Consider the following 15,730-nt stretch of genomic DNA (forward strand, 5'->3'; position numbering starts at 1 on the left):
GTACCGCCTCTAGCTTGGATACAAGATGTGATACAGACAGGCATGGAGGCTCTAGTACCCTGTTGTACCGCCTCTAGCTTGGATACAAGATGTGATACAGGCGGGCATGGAGGCTCTAGTACCCTGTTGTACCGCCTCTAGCTTGGATACAAGATGTGATACGGGCGGGCATGGAGGCTCTAGTACCCTGTTGTACCGCCTCTAGCTTGGATACAAGATGTGATACAGGTGGGCATGGAGGCTCTAGTACCCTGTTGTACCGCCTCTAGCTTGGATACAAGATGTGATATAGACAGGCATGGAGGCTCTAATACCCTGTTGTACCACCTCTAGCTTGGATACAAGATGTGATACAGACAGGCATGGAGGCTCTAGTACCCTGTTGTACCGCCTCTAGCTTAGATACAAGATGTGATACAGGCGGGCATGGAGGCTCTAGTACCCTGTTGTACCGCCTCTAGCTGGGATACAAGATGTGATACGGGCGGGCATGGAGGCTCTAGTACCCTGTTGTACCGCCTCTAGGTTGGATACAAGATGTGATACGGGTGGGCATGGAAGCTCTAGTACCCTGTTGTACCGCCTCTAGCTTGGATACAAGATGTGATACAGGTGGGCATGGAGGCTCTAGTACCCTTTTGTACCGCCTCTAGCTTGGATACAAGATGTGATATAGACAGGCATGGAGGCTCTAATACCCTGTTGTACCACCTCTAGCTTGGATACAAGATGTGATACAGACAGGCATGGAGGCTCTAGTACCCTGTTGTACTGCCTCTAGCTTGGATACAAGATGTGATACAGGCGGGCATGGAGGCTCTAGTACCCTGTTGTACCGCCTCTAGCTTGGATACAAGATGTGATACGGGCGGGCATGGAGGCTCTAGTACCCTGTTGTACCGCCTCTAGCTTGGATACAAGATGTGATACAGGTGGGCATGGAGGCTCTAGTACCCTGTTGTACCGCCTCTAGCTTGGATACAAGATGTGATATAGACAGGCATGGAGGCTCTAATACCCTGTTGTACCACCTCTAGCTTGGATACAAGATGTGATACAGACAGGCATGGAGGCTCTAGTACCCTGTTGTACCGCCTCTAGCTTAGATACAAGATGTGATACAGGCGGGCATGGAGGCTCTAGTACCCTGTTGTACCGCCTCTAGCTGGGATACAAGATGTGATACGGGCGGGCATGGAGGCTCTAGTACCCTGTTGTACCGCCTCTAGGTTGGATACAAGATGTGATACGGGCGGGCATGGAGGCTCTAGTACCCTGTTGTACCGCCTCTAGCTTGGATACAAGATGTGATACAGGTGGGCATGGAGGCTCTAGTACCCTGTTGTACCGCCTCTAGCTTGGATACAAGATGTGATATAGACAGGCTTGGAGGCTCTAATACCCTGTTGTACCACCTCTAGCTTGGATACAAGATGTGATACAGACAGGCATGGAGGCTCTAGTACCCTGTTGTACTGCCTCTAGCTTGGATACAAGATGTGATACAGGTGGGCATGGAGGCTCTAGTACCCTGTTGTACCGCCTCTAGCTTGGATACAAGATGTGATATAGACAGGCATGGAGGCTCTAATACCCTGTTGTACCACCTCTAGCTTGGATACAAGATGTGATACAGGCAGGCGTGGAGGCAATAGTACCCTGTTGTACCACCTGTAGCTTGGACACAAGATGTGATACAGGTGGGCATGGAGGCTCTAGTACCCTGTTGTACTGCCTCTAGCTTGGATACAAGATGTGATACAGACAGGCATGGAGGCTCTAGTACCCTGTTGTACCACCTGTAGCTTGGATACAAGATGTGATACAGGCAGGCATGGAGGCTCTAGTACCCTGTTGTACCACCTGTAGCTTGGATACAAGATGTGATACGGGTGGGCATGGAGGCTCTAGTACCCTGTTGCACTGCCTCTAGCTTGGATACCAGATGTGATACGGGTGGGCATGGAGGCTCTAGTACCCTGTTGCACTGCCTCTAGCTTGGATACCAGATGTGATACGGGTGGGCATGGAGGCTCTAGTACCCTGTTGTACCGCCTCTAGCTTGGATACAAGATGTGATACGGGCGGGCATGGAGGCTCTAGTACCCTGTTGTACTGCCTCTAGCTTGGATACAAGATGTGATACAGGCGGGCATGGAGGCTCTAGTACCCTGTTGTACCGCCTCTAGCTTGGATACAAGATGTGATACGGGCGGGCATGGAGGCTCTAGTACCCTGTTGTACCGCCTCTAGCTTGGATACAAGATGTGATACAGGCGGGCATGGAGGCTCTAGTACCCTGTTGTACCGCCTCTAGCTTGGATACAAGATGTGATACAGGTGGGCATGGATGCTCTAGTATCCTGTTGTACTGCCTCTAGCTTGGATACAAGATGTGATACGGGCGGGCATGGAGGCTCTAGTACCCTGTTGTACTGCCTCTAGCTTGGATACAAGATGTGATACAGACAGGCATGGAGGCTCTAGTACCCTGTTGTACCACCTCTAGCTTGGATACAAGATGTGATACAGGCAGGCATGGAGGCTCTAGTACCCTGTTGTACCACCTCTAGCTTGGATACAAGATGTGATACAGGCAGGCATGGAGGCTCTAGTACCCTGTTGTACCACCTGTAGCTTGGATACAAGATGTGATATGGGTGGGCATGGAGGCTCTAGTACCCTGTTGCACTGCCTCTAGCTTGGATACCAGATGTGATACGGGTGGGCATGGAGGCTCTAGTTCCCTGTTGTACTGCCTCTAGCTTGGATACAAGATGTGATACAGACAGGCATGGAGGCTCTAGTACCCTGTTGTACCACCTGTAGCTTGGATACAAGATGTAATACAGGTGGGCATGGAGGCTCTAGTACCCTGTTGCACTGCCTCTAGCTTGGATACCAGATGTGATACGGGTGGGCATGGAGGCTCTAGTACCCTGTTGCACTGCTTCTAGCTTGGATACCAGATGTGATACGGGTGGGCATGGAGGCTCTAGTTCCCTGTTGTACTGCCTCTAGCTTGGATACAAGATGTGATACGGGCGGGCATGGAGGCTCTAGTACCCTGTTGTACCACCTGTAGCTTGGATACAAGATGTAATACAGGTGGGCATGGAGGCTCTAGTACCCTGTTGCACTGCCTCTAGCTTGGATACCAGATGTGATACGGGTGGGCATGGAGGCTCTAGTACCCTGTTGCACTGCTTCTAGTTTGTATACCAGATGTGATACTGGCGGGCATGGCGGCATACAGGTTCTGTATGGTATCCTGTGGCATATTGCTCCACATTTGCTATGTAACTGAACCTTTAGATCATGCAAAGTTGTAGGTTGTAGAAGTTGGTCTCCCAGATGGTCCCATACATGTTATCTTGGTGATAAATTTGACCTGGCAGCCACGGAAGTGTGACAATGTTGTGGGACATTCCTGTGACCCCCTTGTGTGTGCGGCCGAGCACACTTGTCAGCTGATAGGTAAGGGCACGCATCGCTGTACTCCGGCCAGGGCAGACCGGTGGGCAGAAGGCGCTGCACTGCTGCACGCCCAGCCCTAATGCTATAGCGCCACGTCCAGCAGCAGTAGGCGTGAGCCGGCAATCACGTCCTAATGTGACCGTCAGCCAGTGGTGCAGCAGTGAGCAGCTGCTCTCCTGATAGAAGCAGAACGCTGCAGTCATCCGCAGTACATTCCACAGCAGCTGCGCCTTCTGTGGTACAAGGTCCGTATTCCGAGACCAGCATTCTTCCCAGCATGCACTGCGGCTTCTTCTCATTTGCATATAACATTGTCACAAAATGCTCTTCAGTTTGGCCAAAATACTCTATATTAATGGGTTTTATTATTACAGGCATGACATATTAGGTAAAATATCACAGCAGGATACATTATTTTTAATTTATAAAAGTAATCTCTCCACAATGTAAGAACTTCTCTCCCGCGGGACCATAAATACCGCCGGGGCTGTCTGCAGTATCGTGCTTGCTTCGGCAGCACATATACTAAAATTGGAACGATACAGAGAAGATTAGCATGGCCCCTGCGCAAGGATGACACGCAAATTCGTGAGGCGTTCCATATTTTTGCACCGATTCTTCAATTAGAATTAAAAAAAAATTCTAACATAACATTTTTTTCTCCTTATAGGTTTTAACTTGGAGTAATAATAATAATTGTCTCACGGTGCCACCACTAAAAGGTGTATTTTTTGTGCCATGTGACTACAGGCATACAGCAAATGTACCCGAGGCGCCATAACCACGTACAGTGTAACCCCCCCCCCAGAAGTTGTGGGATGACACTTTTGTCTGTGTGATTGTAACGTTGTTATAAGTGAGTGATTACAATATCGGAGTAAAAGGATCATTTAGGCGACTTTCACACGGGCGACCCCCTATTTTGTGTCTGCAATATTTGGTTGCCAGCAATGCTTTTTTTTTAGAATAATCTCCCATCGCAGTGCTGACGGCCACAATAAAATTGCGCGATAAAAAATGTACAATTTTTTATTGCGAAAATGAATAGGACTTTCCATTATCAAAATTGCATCGCAACACAATCTTGTTGCATTGCGAGGCGATAAAAAGTAGCGGCTCCATAGCGAAACCTGGGAGATAAAAAGAATCGCACATCGCAGAAAGATAGAGCAGCCGTTATTTTTTGTTCTCTCAACATCACATCAGTGAAAACATCACAGATGGGAAGGAAACCGTTGGTTTCATAATCTGCTTTTTTACTGACTATCGCATCAGGCGAAAATCGCACGATTTTCTTGCCTGTGTGAAACCACCCTTATTGCGGAAAACTGATGCCTTGTACGAAGACTCCAGTACCCTGTTGTACCGCCTCTAGCTTAGATACAAGATGTGATACAGGCGGGCATGGAGGCTCTAGTACCCTGTTGTACCGCCTCTAGCTGGGATACAAGATGTGATACGGGCGGGCATGGAGGCTCTAGTACCCTGTTGTACCGCCTCTAGGTTGGATACAAGATGTGATACGGGTGGGCATGGAAGCTCTAGTACCCTGTTGTACCGCCTCTAGCTTGGATACAAGATGTGATACAGGTGGGCATGGAGGCTCTAGTACCCTGTTGTACCGCCTCTAGCTTGGATACAAGATGTGATATAGACAGGCATGGAGGCTCTAATACCCTGTTGTACCACCTCTAGCTTGGATACAAGATGTGATACAGGCAGGCATGGAGGCTCTAGTACCCTGTTGTACCACCTGTAGCTTGGATACAAGATGTGATACAGGTGGGCATGGAGGCTCTAGTACCCTGTTGTACTGCCTCTAGCTTGGATACAAGATGTGATACAGACAGGCATGGAGGCTCTAGTACCCTGTTGTACCGCCTCTAGCTTGGATACAAGATGTGATACGGGCGGGCATGGAGGCTCTAGTACCCTGTTGTACCGCCTCTAGCTTGGATACAAGATGTGATACGGGTGGGCATGGAGGCTCTAGTACCCTGTTGTACTGCCTCTAGCTTGTATACAAGATGTGATACGGGCGGGCATGGAGGCTCTAGTACCCTGTTGTACCGTCTCTAGCTTGGATACTGTCGTAGAATTCCTTTGCGGAATCACGGCTTACTCAATTTGGAATGTTTACACCCTTCCATATTAATTCTGAATTGATAATGCGCATAAGAAGTTTCCACACTGACACGAGGTTCAGCATGCATAGCTTCCTCAATTCTAACTTTAATGATCGGCGTGTAGCCTGTTTTAAGAGTTTAACACATCCGCCCATCTGGGCAGGTCAAAGATTACATAGATACAACGTATTGTTTAATTATTGGATAAGCATCTTGCAATTCTTCCATCCTCCGGTCATCTGTGATTGGCCATCAGGTGGTGGATGAGATGAGTGGGTTGTCTTGGAGCCACGTGTGGTTCCTTCGATATGATTGGATGTTACATCATGAACTATAAATTGCACAAACCTCCCATGTTATTTGCATACGTTTCCAGTAAAGTTGCTGGGGAAATTTTCGCGGTAACTTGAAAGCGGAAGCTTGTCTCAGATTCGGTTCATTGTCTACTTCCTAGTTCCTTTAATCACCCATGCAACCGGACAAACAGATATATTTATATCTTGGTTGCGTGCTAAATTCCATCCAGCAGAGTTTATAAAACAGATATTTCATATAAGCGGAAGTACCTATTGCATAACTGTAAGAACATTATATTTGTAGCAAGACAGAAAGCAAATATGTATACAGAATGTTAAATTGACAACTGTCTACTGCCAAGGCCCACCGATCCATATAGATATATACTGGGCTTCCACCACAATACAAGATGTGATACGGGCGGGCATGGAGGCTCTAGTACCCTGTTGTACTGCCTCTAGCTTGGATACAAGATGTGATACGGGCGGGCATGGAGGCTCTAGTACCCTGTTGTACTGCCTCTAGCTTGGATACAAGATGTGATACAGACAGGCATGGAGGCTCTAGTACCCTGTTGTACCACCTCTAGCTTGGATACAAGATGTGATACAGGCAGGCATGGAGGCTCTAGTACCCTGTTGTACCACCTCTAGCTTGGATACAAGATGTGATACAGGCAGGCATGGAGGCTCTAGTACCCTGTTGTACCGCCTCTAGCTTAGATACAAGATGTGATACAGGCGGGCATGGAGGCTCTAGTATCCTGTTGTACCGCCTCTAGCTTGGATACAAGATGTGATACAGGCAGGCATAGAGGCTCTAGTACCCTGTTGTACCACCTGTAGCTTGGATACAAGATGTGATACGGGCGGGCATGGAGGCTCTAGTACCCTGTTGTACCGCCTCTAGCTTGGATACAAGATGTGATACAGGCCGGCATGGAGCCTCTAGTACCCTGTTGTACCGCCTCTAGCTTGGATACAAGATGTGATACAGGTGGGCATGGAGGCTCTAGTACCCTGTTGTACCGCCTCTAGCTTGGATACAAGATGTGATATAGATAGGCATGGAGGCTCTAATACCCTGTTGTACCACCTCTAGCTTGGATACAAGATGTGATACAGACAGGCATGGAGGCTCTAGTACCCTGTTGTACCGCCTCTAGGTTGGATACAAGATGTGATACAGGCGGGCATGGAGGCTCTAGTACCCTGTTGTACCGCCTCTAGCTTGGATACAAGATGTGATACGGGCGGGCATGGAGGCTTTAGTACCCTGTTGTACTCTCTCTAGCTTGGATACAAGATGTGATACAGGCGGGCATGGAGGCTCTAGTACCCTGTTGTACCGCCTCTAGCTTGGATACAAGATGTGATACAGGTGGGCTTGGATGCTCTAGTATCCTGTTGTACTGCCTCTAGCTTGGATACAAGATGTGATACGGGCGGGCATGGAGGCTCTAGTATCCTGTTGTACTGCCTCTAGCTTGGACACAAGATGTGATACGGGCGGGCATGGAGGCTCTAGTACCCTGTTGTACTGCCTCTAGCTTGGATACAAGATGTGATACAGACAGGCATGGAGGCTCTAGTACCCTGTTGTACCACCTCTAGCTTGGATACAAGATGTGATACAGGCAGGCATGGAGGCTCTAGTTCCCTGTTGTACCACCTCTAGCTTGGATACAAGATGTGATACAGGCAGGCATGGAGGCTCTAGTACCCTGTTGTACCACCTGTAGCTTGGATACAAGATGTGATTCGGGTGGGCATGGAGGCTCTAGTACCCTGTTGCACTGCCTCTAGCTTGGATACCAGATGTGATACGGGTGGGCATGGAGGCTCTAGTTCCCTGTTGTACTGCCTCTAGCTTGGATACAAGATGTGATACAGACAGGCATGGAGGCTCTAGTACCCTGTTGTACCACCTGTAGCTTGGATACAAGATGTAATACAGGTGGGCATGGAGGCTCTAGTACCCTGTTGCACTGCCTCTAGCTTGGATACCAGATGTGATACGGGTGGGCATGGAGGCTCTAGTACCCTGTTGCACTGCCTCTAGTTTGTATACCAGATGTGATACTGGCGGGCATGGCGGCATACAGGTTCTGTATGGTATCCTGTGGCATATTGCTCCACATTTGCTATGTAACTGAACCTTTAGATCATGCAAAGTTGTAGGTTGTAGAAGTTGGTCTCCCAGATGGTCCCATACATGTTATCTTGGTGATAAATTTGACCTGGCAGCCACGGAAGTGTGACAATGTTGTGGGACATTCCTGTGACCCCCTTGTGTGTGCGGCCGAGCACACTTGTCAGCTGATAGGTAAGGGCACGCATCGCTGTACTCCGGCCAGGGCAGACCGGTGGGCAGAAGGCGCTGCACTGCTGCACGCCCAGCCCTAATGCTATAGCGCCACGTCCAGCAGCAGTAGGCGTGAGCCGGCAATCACGTCCTAATGTGACCGTCAGCCAGTGGTGCAGCAGTGAGCAGCTGCTCTCCTGATGGAAGCAGAACGCTGCAGTCATCCGCAGTACATTCCACACCAGCTGCGCCTTCTGTGGTACAAGGTCCGTATTCCGAGACCAGCATTCTTCCCAGCATGCACTGCGGCTTCTTCTCATTTGCATATAACATTGTCACAAAATGCTCTTCAGTTTGGCCAAAATACTCTATATTAATGGGTTTTATTATTACAGGCATGACATATTAGGTAAAATATCACAGCAGGATACATTATTTTTAATTTATAAAAGTAATCTCTCCACAATGTAAGAACTTCTCTCCCGCGGGACCATAAATACCGCCGGGGCTGTCTGCAGTATCGTGCTTGCTTCGGCAGCACATATACTAAAATTGGAACGATACAGAGAAGATTAGCATGGCCCCTGCGCAAGGATGACACGCAAATTCGTGAGGCGTTCCATATTTTTGCACCGATTCTTCAATTAGAATTAAAAAAAAAATTCTAACATAACATTTTTTTCTCCTTATAGGTTTTAACTTGGAGTAATAATAATAATTGTCTCACGGTGCCACCACTAAAAGGTGTATTTTTTTGTGCCATGTGACTACAGGCATACAGCAAATGTACCCGAGGCGCCATAACCACGTACAGTGTAACCCCCCCCAGAAGTTGTGGGATGACACTTTTGTCTGTGTGATTGTAACGTTGTTATAAGTGAGTGATTACAATATCGGAGTAAAAGGATCATTTAGGCGACTTTCACACGGGCGACCCCCTATTTTGTGTCTGCAATATTTGGTTGCCAGCAATGCTTTTTTTTTAGAATAATCTCCCATCGCAGTGCTGACGGCCACAATAAAATTGCGCGATAAAAAATGTACAATTTTTTATTGCGAAAATGAATAGGACTTTCCATTATCAAAATTGCATCGCAACACAATCTTGTTGCATTGCGAGGCGATAAAAAGGAGCGGCTCCATAGCGAAACCTGGGAGATAAAAAGAATCGCACATCGCAGAAAGATAGAGCAGCCGTTATTTTTTGTTCTCTCAACATCACATCAGTGAAAACATCACAGATGGGAAGGAAACCGTTGGTTTCATAATCTGCTTTTTTACTGACTATCGCATCAGGCGAAAATCGCACGATTTTCTTGCCTGTGTGAAACCACCCTTATTGCGGAAAACTGATGCCTTGTACGAAGACTCCAGTACCCTGTTGTACCGCCTCTAGCTTAGATACAAGATGCGATACAGGCGGGCATGGAGGCTCTAGTACCCTGTTGTACCGCCTCTAGCTTGGATACAAGATGTGATACAGGCAGGCATAAAGGCTCTAGTACCCTGTTGTACCGCCTCTAGCTTGGATACAAGATGTGATACAGGCGGGCATGGAGGCTCTAGTACCCTGTTGTACCGCCTCTAGCTTGGATACAAGATGTGATACGGGCGGGCATGGAGGCTTTAGTACCCTGTTGTACTCTCTCTAGCTTGGATACAAGATGTGATACAGGCGGGCATGGAGGCTCTAGTACCCTGTTGTACCGCCTCTAGCTTGGATACAAGATGTGATACAGGTGGGCTTGGATGCTCTAGTATCCTGTTGTACTGCCTCTAGCTTGGATACAAGATGTGATACGGGCGGGCATGGAGGCTCTAGTATCCTGTTGTACTGCCTCTAGCTTGGACACAAGATGTGATACGGGCGGGCATGGAGGCTCTAGTACCCTGTTGTACTGCCTCTAGCTTGGATACAAGATGTGATACAGACAGGCATGGAGGCTCTAGTACCCTGTTGTACCACCTCTAGCTTGGATACAAGATGTGATACAGACAGGCATGGAGGCTCTAGTACCCTGTTGTACCGCCTCTAGCTTGGATACAAGATGTGATACAGGCGGGCAAAGAGGCTCTAGTACCCTGTTGTACCGCCTCTAGTTTGGATAGAAGATGTGATCTGGACACGCCTCTAGCTTGGATATAAAAAGTGATAGGGGTGGGCGTTCCCCTGGTTATTGAGATTGTCCTCGAGCGCTCTCCACCATTTTGCTTCTTTTTTCCCGAACTCTGATGAAGTAAAACCGTCAATAGACTAATCCAATCTCCCAGAAGAGATGTAGTACAGCCTTCTTTCCCGGAGACTCGGGGGACAAGGAGTTGCATACAGACCCATCATTAGTAACTGCAGCTGATAGACGCTGTCATACAGACAAGCACATGAAGAAAATCAAAGAGGCATACTATAGTTTGCTTTGGACATGTTTATTTTACGATAGCATCGGTGTGTTACTTGTAGACACACCCAAAAGGCTCAGAATCCCTCTTACTTCACTTACAATGGCTTTAACAAAACAATAGATTTAATGAGTGGAATTAATCAGGGGATTTTTATGTCACTTTTCCAGCCTGCTTTCTTTCCCTTCTCTAGTATAAAATGTGACAAATTTATCCAATTTTGATTAAATTGTCGCATGCTTAAATATGTCTAGCAATAAGGAGTCACTTTGCATGTCAGCCAGCTAGTGGAGCGAGACTGCAACAAATTTTGTGGCTTTTTAAGAACTCCCATGCAATAGATGTCCTCTAAGTACTGGCCAAGGAGCAGGCCACACCCACTTTTCTAGACACTTTTGATGAGTGGAGTGAGAGCTGCAACATTTATTCTTTTTGTCACAAATAAATAGTAAATTAGTCTATATTCTGCTATATTGTGTGTATGAAGGTTGTTGAGCGTGCAGCTCTATACTTTATTATCTGCGCATGGATACTGGACTGTTCTTAGCTACTGCCTAGAGATCTAATGGGCAGGGCTGAAAGGGAACCCGTTATATTGAACTTATCCTATCAGCATTTTATAGAACAGGAGCAGCTGAGTAGATTGATATATACATTGTCGGTAAAAGTTCTGCCTAATATGTGATATACTAATTAAAATCCCTCCTCTTTCTGGGTTTATGGGTCCAGTGGGCGGTTCTGCTTATTGATTGACAGCTTAGTGATTCTAGTTAGTGATTGACAGAGTATGGAAACTCTGCCCACTGGATTCAAGCTATTAATTCAAGCTACAACTATACATCAATCCATGCCTACGGATAGGCCATATCTTACAGCAGGTTCACTTTGGAATAGTCACTTTATCTATAGCACCATCCAAAGCAGTGCATCTCCCATCCATATCACTAGTGCATTTTACCAGTAAAGACATTCGTATATTATCATGAAATTGACCACATTTCTTAAAAAGTAAGAGGGTTACTTATTCATACTCCACTGGTGTATTCCAACCTGTAAGCACCAGGAGCCAGCAGACCACCCCATTAGTAGTGCACGAGGTGTGTATGGAGGCAGAGCTGTAGGCACTTCATGTGTTGTTATATGGTGCTGTAGTGACCCAGAGTTAGGGGCTCCTCCAGCACTTCAGAATACATGCTTCATGTCTGTCTTGTGTTATCATCTTAATTGTGGATAGCAGAGTTATCTGTATTGGATGTTTGCAGGCATGAAAGAGTTAATTTCTGGTCATGTCTGGTGTTGTCTAGAAAATGTATCATTTTGTCTTGTGTGGTCACATGGGAGTCCATCAGTCAGTCGGTTGGTCAGAGAGTGGGAGAGATGCAAGAAGCCGAGCAATGGTCTGCTGCACGTGCTTGGGCCCAGCTATTCTAGGGACCCTCTACGTACCCGCTGACCTGAAAGAAAGTGTGAGAGCCCGGACATGGTGGAAACGCGTTGGTTGACAACACAGATACTGCAGGCATCCGGAGAAATGCTTCTACGCCAGGAGAAAAGTGAATGTATGACAAGAGAGAGAAAGTTTGCAGGGAGAAAGCGATCCGACAGATAGCTTCGGCTGTGAATTATACAAATGCCCTGAGAATCCTCCCATCTTCACTACTACAACTTGTTTCTGTACAAAGACTGATTTATTTGGATATAATTTCAAGAGTTTAATTAAAGGGACAGAAACGACTGTGTCCGGTTCTTCTGCAGAAAATACCCTGTGTGTGGATTACTTTATTACATCCATGACCTCCGCAACAGAGGACGGAACAGTGACGTCACGAGTGACAAACAGGACTTGAAGGTAACTACAGTTACTCATTTGTAAGTCCCCCCAGCGGTGACAAGGTCGGGTTCCTAGCCACTCTTAGCGAGGAGACGGTAGAGCCCCGTAACAAGGTTATCTCTCCACCCCGCTGTCTCCTCGGCTGAGGGCCTGCTCCTCGGACGCTGCAGTTCCTCTATATGGCACTGTATTTTAGATTTAGAAGCAATACATCTAGGGAACAATGCAAGAATAACCCGTCCAATGGTACATTTTGAATCTGAGAAAGAAATCCCTTTTCCTGCCTCTGTAGGAAATTGGAGGTACAATGTGTGTTCTTAGACTTTTATAGGCAGCACATTACATACAACTCTAACTTTACAGAACTGTAATAAGTTCATTGGTATGAAGCCTTAACACTAGAAAGGTCGACGTGATATTTTTGTCCCATTTTAAAATATGAACGCTTCTCTCTGTTTTACTTCTTTATTTTTTTTAAGGTTTCTGACTTTTAATATTTCTTTGGGTAAAACATTTTGGAGAAAAAATTGTCAGACTCGAACCCATCCTTTAAAAAAAACATACAAAAATTTGCTGATGGGACAGTTTTCCCACATTTGTGTCCCATATAGGAAAAGATGAAGTTAGTTCTGATTCTGAATGTCTTAGCAGTGGATCTTGCAGACCTAAACAAAGGAAGAAACCTCACTTGTGGCCTCCAGGTGAGATGGCCGGAGGTCTGTTTAGGTCACATGGCCATCTCACGTATAAGAGGGGGAGAGGTTATGATGGTGCAATATGTTCATTTTATTTCTATTACTTATCTGTTATTTTATGTTTATGCTGCTCATCTTGGGGCACTTTTACATGGTTGATAAATCGTTCCGTGCATTTAACGGGAATCTAAGGGATTATCATTCAGTATGAATACATGCCCGACTGAACGACGAACGAGAATTCATTCACTTCTCATTTGTCGTTCAGTTTATGAATGCAGACAACAGAACAACGGATCGGCCGTATAAACAGGCAGTATGACTTATGAAGGACTGCCTGTTTACTGTGAATGGAGGCGGTGGGTCGAGGTTGTGAAAGAAGAAGCACTTGTGGCTGTGGGTGGGAGTTGAAAGATGGTGAGGTCAGACCCTGAGCCCACGAGGGCAGCTGATGGACATCGGCTCGGGGAGTTGTGTTCAGGCCATCTTCCCTGATTTTGTGACTGGAGAAGGGGAATGAGGGAAGCTGATGGACACTTGCTGCAGTTTCTTACATTCGTGCATCTTGTAAACTGCAGACTACCGATGAAAAAGGTATATATGTACCTGTAAGGACTGCACTTACCTATGTAGGCTGTCATTTATGCCTTTGAGGGAAAAAAAGGTTATTTTGGATAAGATACGCCATTAGCATCATCGGTCATTTATGTTTTACTACAGATCCAGCACTTCTAAAATTGAATTTCGCGGTGCGCCATATTGGTAGAACATAAGGTAGAACTATTTGCATAGTCCGGCAATAATTATGTTAGTGGCTAATCAAATAGTGTAACACGCTAAACTATGGCTTGAAGCATTAAATAAACAGATGTAGCACACCAAACTTTAGTTTGGCGCCGGCTATATAGGTGTTTGTACTTACCTGTAGTAAAGCTCATTCTGCGATGAAAACTTCTTTAGTTGACTAGACTTGTTTGCAGTCATAAAAAATGCTACATTACGTGAAAATAAACACTCATCACTTAGGCCGCAGGTACACAGCACGTCCGGATTCTGGTTACGGAATCTGTCCCTGACCATAGCCGGTGACCCTGTGTACCTGCTTTCTTCTTTAATCTGTACTGTGGATGGTCTGGCCGTCGCACATGCGCAGTACAGATTTACCCGCGCCGTTGCTAGGTGATGATGACACAAAATCTGCAACCTTTCCAGAATATTTTATTTTTCAGAAGGACCGTGGTTTGGACGGCTTCCATTGACTTTAACGGAAACCATCCGTGCGAGGCACATAACTGTGTTTCCCCGAAAATAAGACAGTGTCTTATATTAATTTTTGTTCAAAAAGGTTTAACTTTTTTACATGTATAGCTGCCTGGACATTATTTAAATTGACTTTTTTAATTAACTGTTAGCAGGGCTTAAATTTGGAGTAGGGCTTATATTTCAAGCATCCTCAAAAAGCCTGAAAAATCATTTTGCATCCTCAAAAATTCTGGAAAATCATGCTAGGTCTTATTTTCAGGATATGTCTTATTTTCAGGGAAACAGGGTAGAAAAATGGAGCATGCTGCGATTTTTTTTCCCTCCGCGAGTTTAAATCGCAATTGATTTCCGCTATGAAAAATCCCTTTGCCATAGTATGCTATGGAGGGTTATTGCCGCGGAATCCAGGGGCAGATGCCCAACCCGGTTCCGCAGCAAAAATCCGCCAGTGTGTGAGGCCTTACAGAAAAAAATATGAGTAGCATCCCATGACGCTCGGCCTTATTAGGGGATTTATGAAATCTGGCCTTTCTAGTGTGAAAGGGGGTCACACGGGGCGGAATTGGCGCAGAATCTTTGTGCGGACCCTCCTTTCAAGGAATTGCCAGAAAATAGGACTTACAACAACTTTATTTAAACCAATATTATTTACACACGCGAGTTCCGTCCATATTGCTGGCAGAACGCGCGCACGAAATTTGCCCATGTGAATAGACCCTTATGGTTCGTCCACATGGGACATATCAGCTGAAAGTCCACAACAAATCTGTGGCAAAATTGCGCACGCAAATATGCAATGCAAATGCATACGTAAATGCGCTTATGCCCCTGTGACACCAGCCTAAGGGCGCCCACCCACTGCCGTTTGCGATTTTCGTGTGTGAAAAACGCCGCATTTTTCGCGGCGTTTTTTGCCACGTTTTCGCGGCGTTTTCTGCGGCTTTTACATTAATTTCCATTGACTTTCATGGGTGCATTAGGAGAAAAATAAGGACACATATGCAACTGACAGTTCCTATGTTAAAAAACGCAACGCAAAACGCCAGTGGACAGGAGTACATTCAATTCTAATTGCTCTTGAGAAAAAACGCAAAACGCAAAGAAAAAAAAATCGCCAGTGGCGAAAGCAGACGGACGCATTTTTCTCCCCTAATACAGGCGTGATAATCACGTCCGTAAAATGGGACAAAAGTAAACCACTGATCTCAATAGGATGTCAGTGATTTCATTTTCACTGCGGGCAATCTTGCCCATTAATTGTACGGCTGAGAAAAGATAGGACCTGCCCAATCTTCCCTGTATGTAGTGAATGCATCATGCGGGGAAGATCGGGTGGCAGT

The 15,730-nt window shown here is 46.3% G+C and overlaps 2 non-coding genes across 2 annotated transcripts; both read left to right on the plus strand.

Moving 5' to 3' along the window:
* Window positions 1-3,978: 3,978 nt before the first annotated feature.
* On the plus strand, window positions 3,979-4,085 carry LOC136588846 (U6 spliceosomal RNA). Its single transcript, XR_010787653.1, has one exon. It is a non-coding gene; the product is annotated as a U6 spliceosomal RNA (small nuclear RNA).
* Window positions 4,086-8,726: 4,641 nt separating this feature from the next.
* Window positions 8,727-8,833, plus strand: LOC136588847 (U6 spliceosomal RNA). Its single transcript, XR_010787654.1, has one exon. It is a non-coding gene; the product is annotated as a U6 spliceosomal RNA (small nuclear RNA).
* Window positions 8,834-15,730: the final 6,897 nt, after the last annotated feature.

This window comes from Eleutherodactylus coqui, chromosome 13, assembly GCF_035609145.1.
Source record: "Eleutherodactylus coqui strain aEleCoq1 chromosome 13, aEleCoq1.hap1, whole genome shotgun sequence".
In the NCBI taxonomy this organism is placed as follows: Eukaryota; Metazoa; Chordata; class Amphibia; order Anura; family Eleutherodactylidae; genus Eleutherodactylus; species Eleutherodactylus coqui.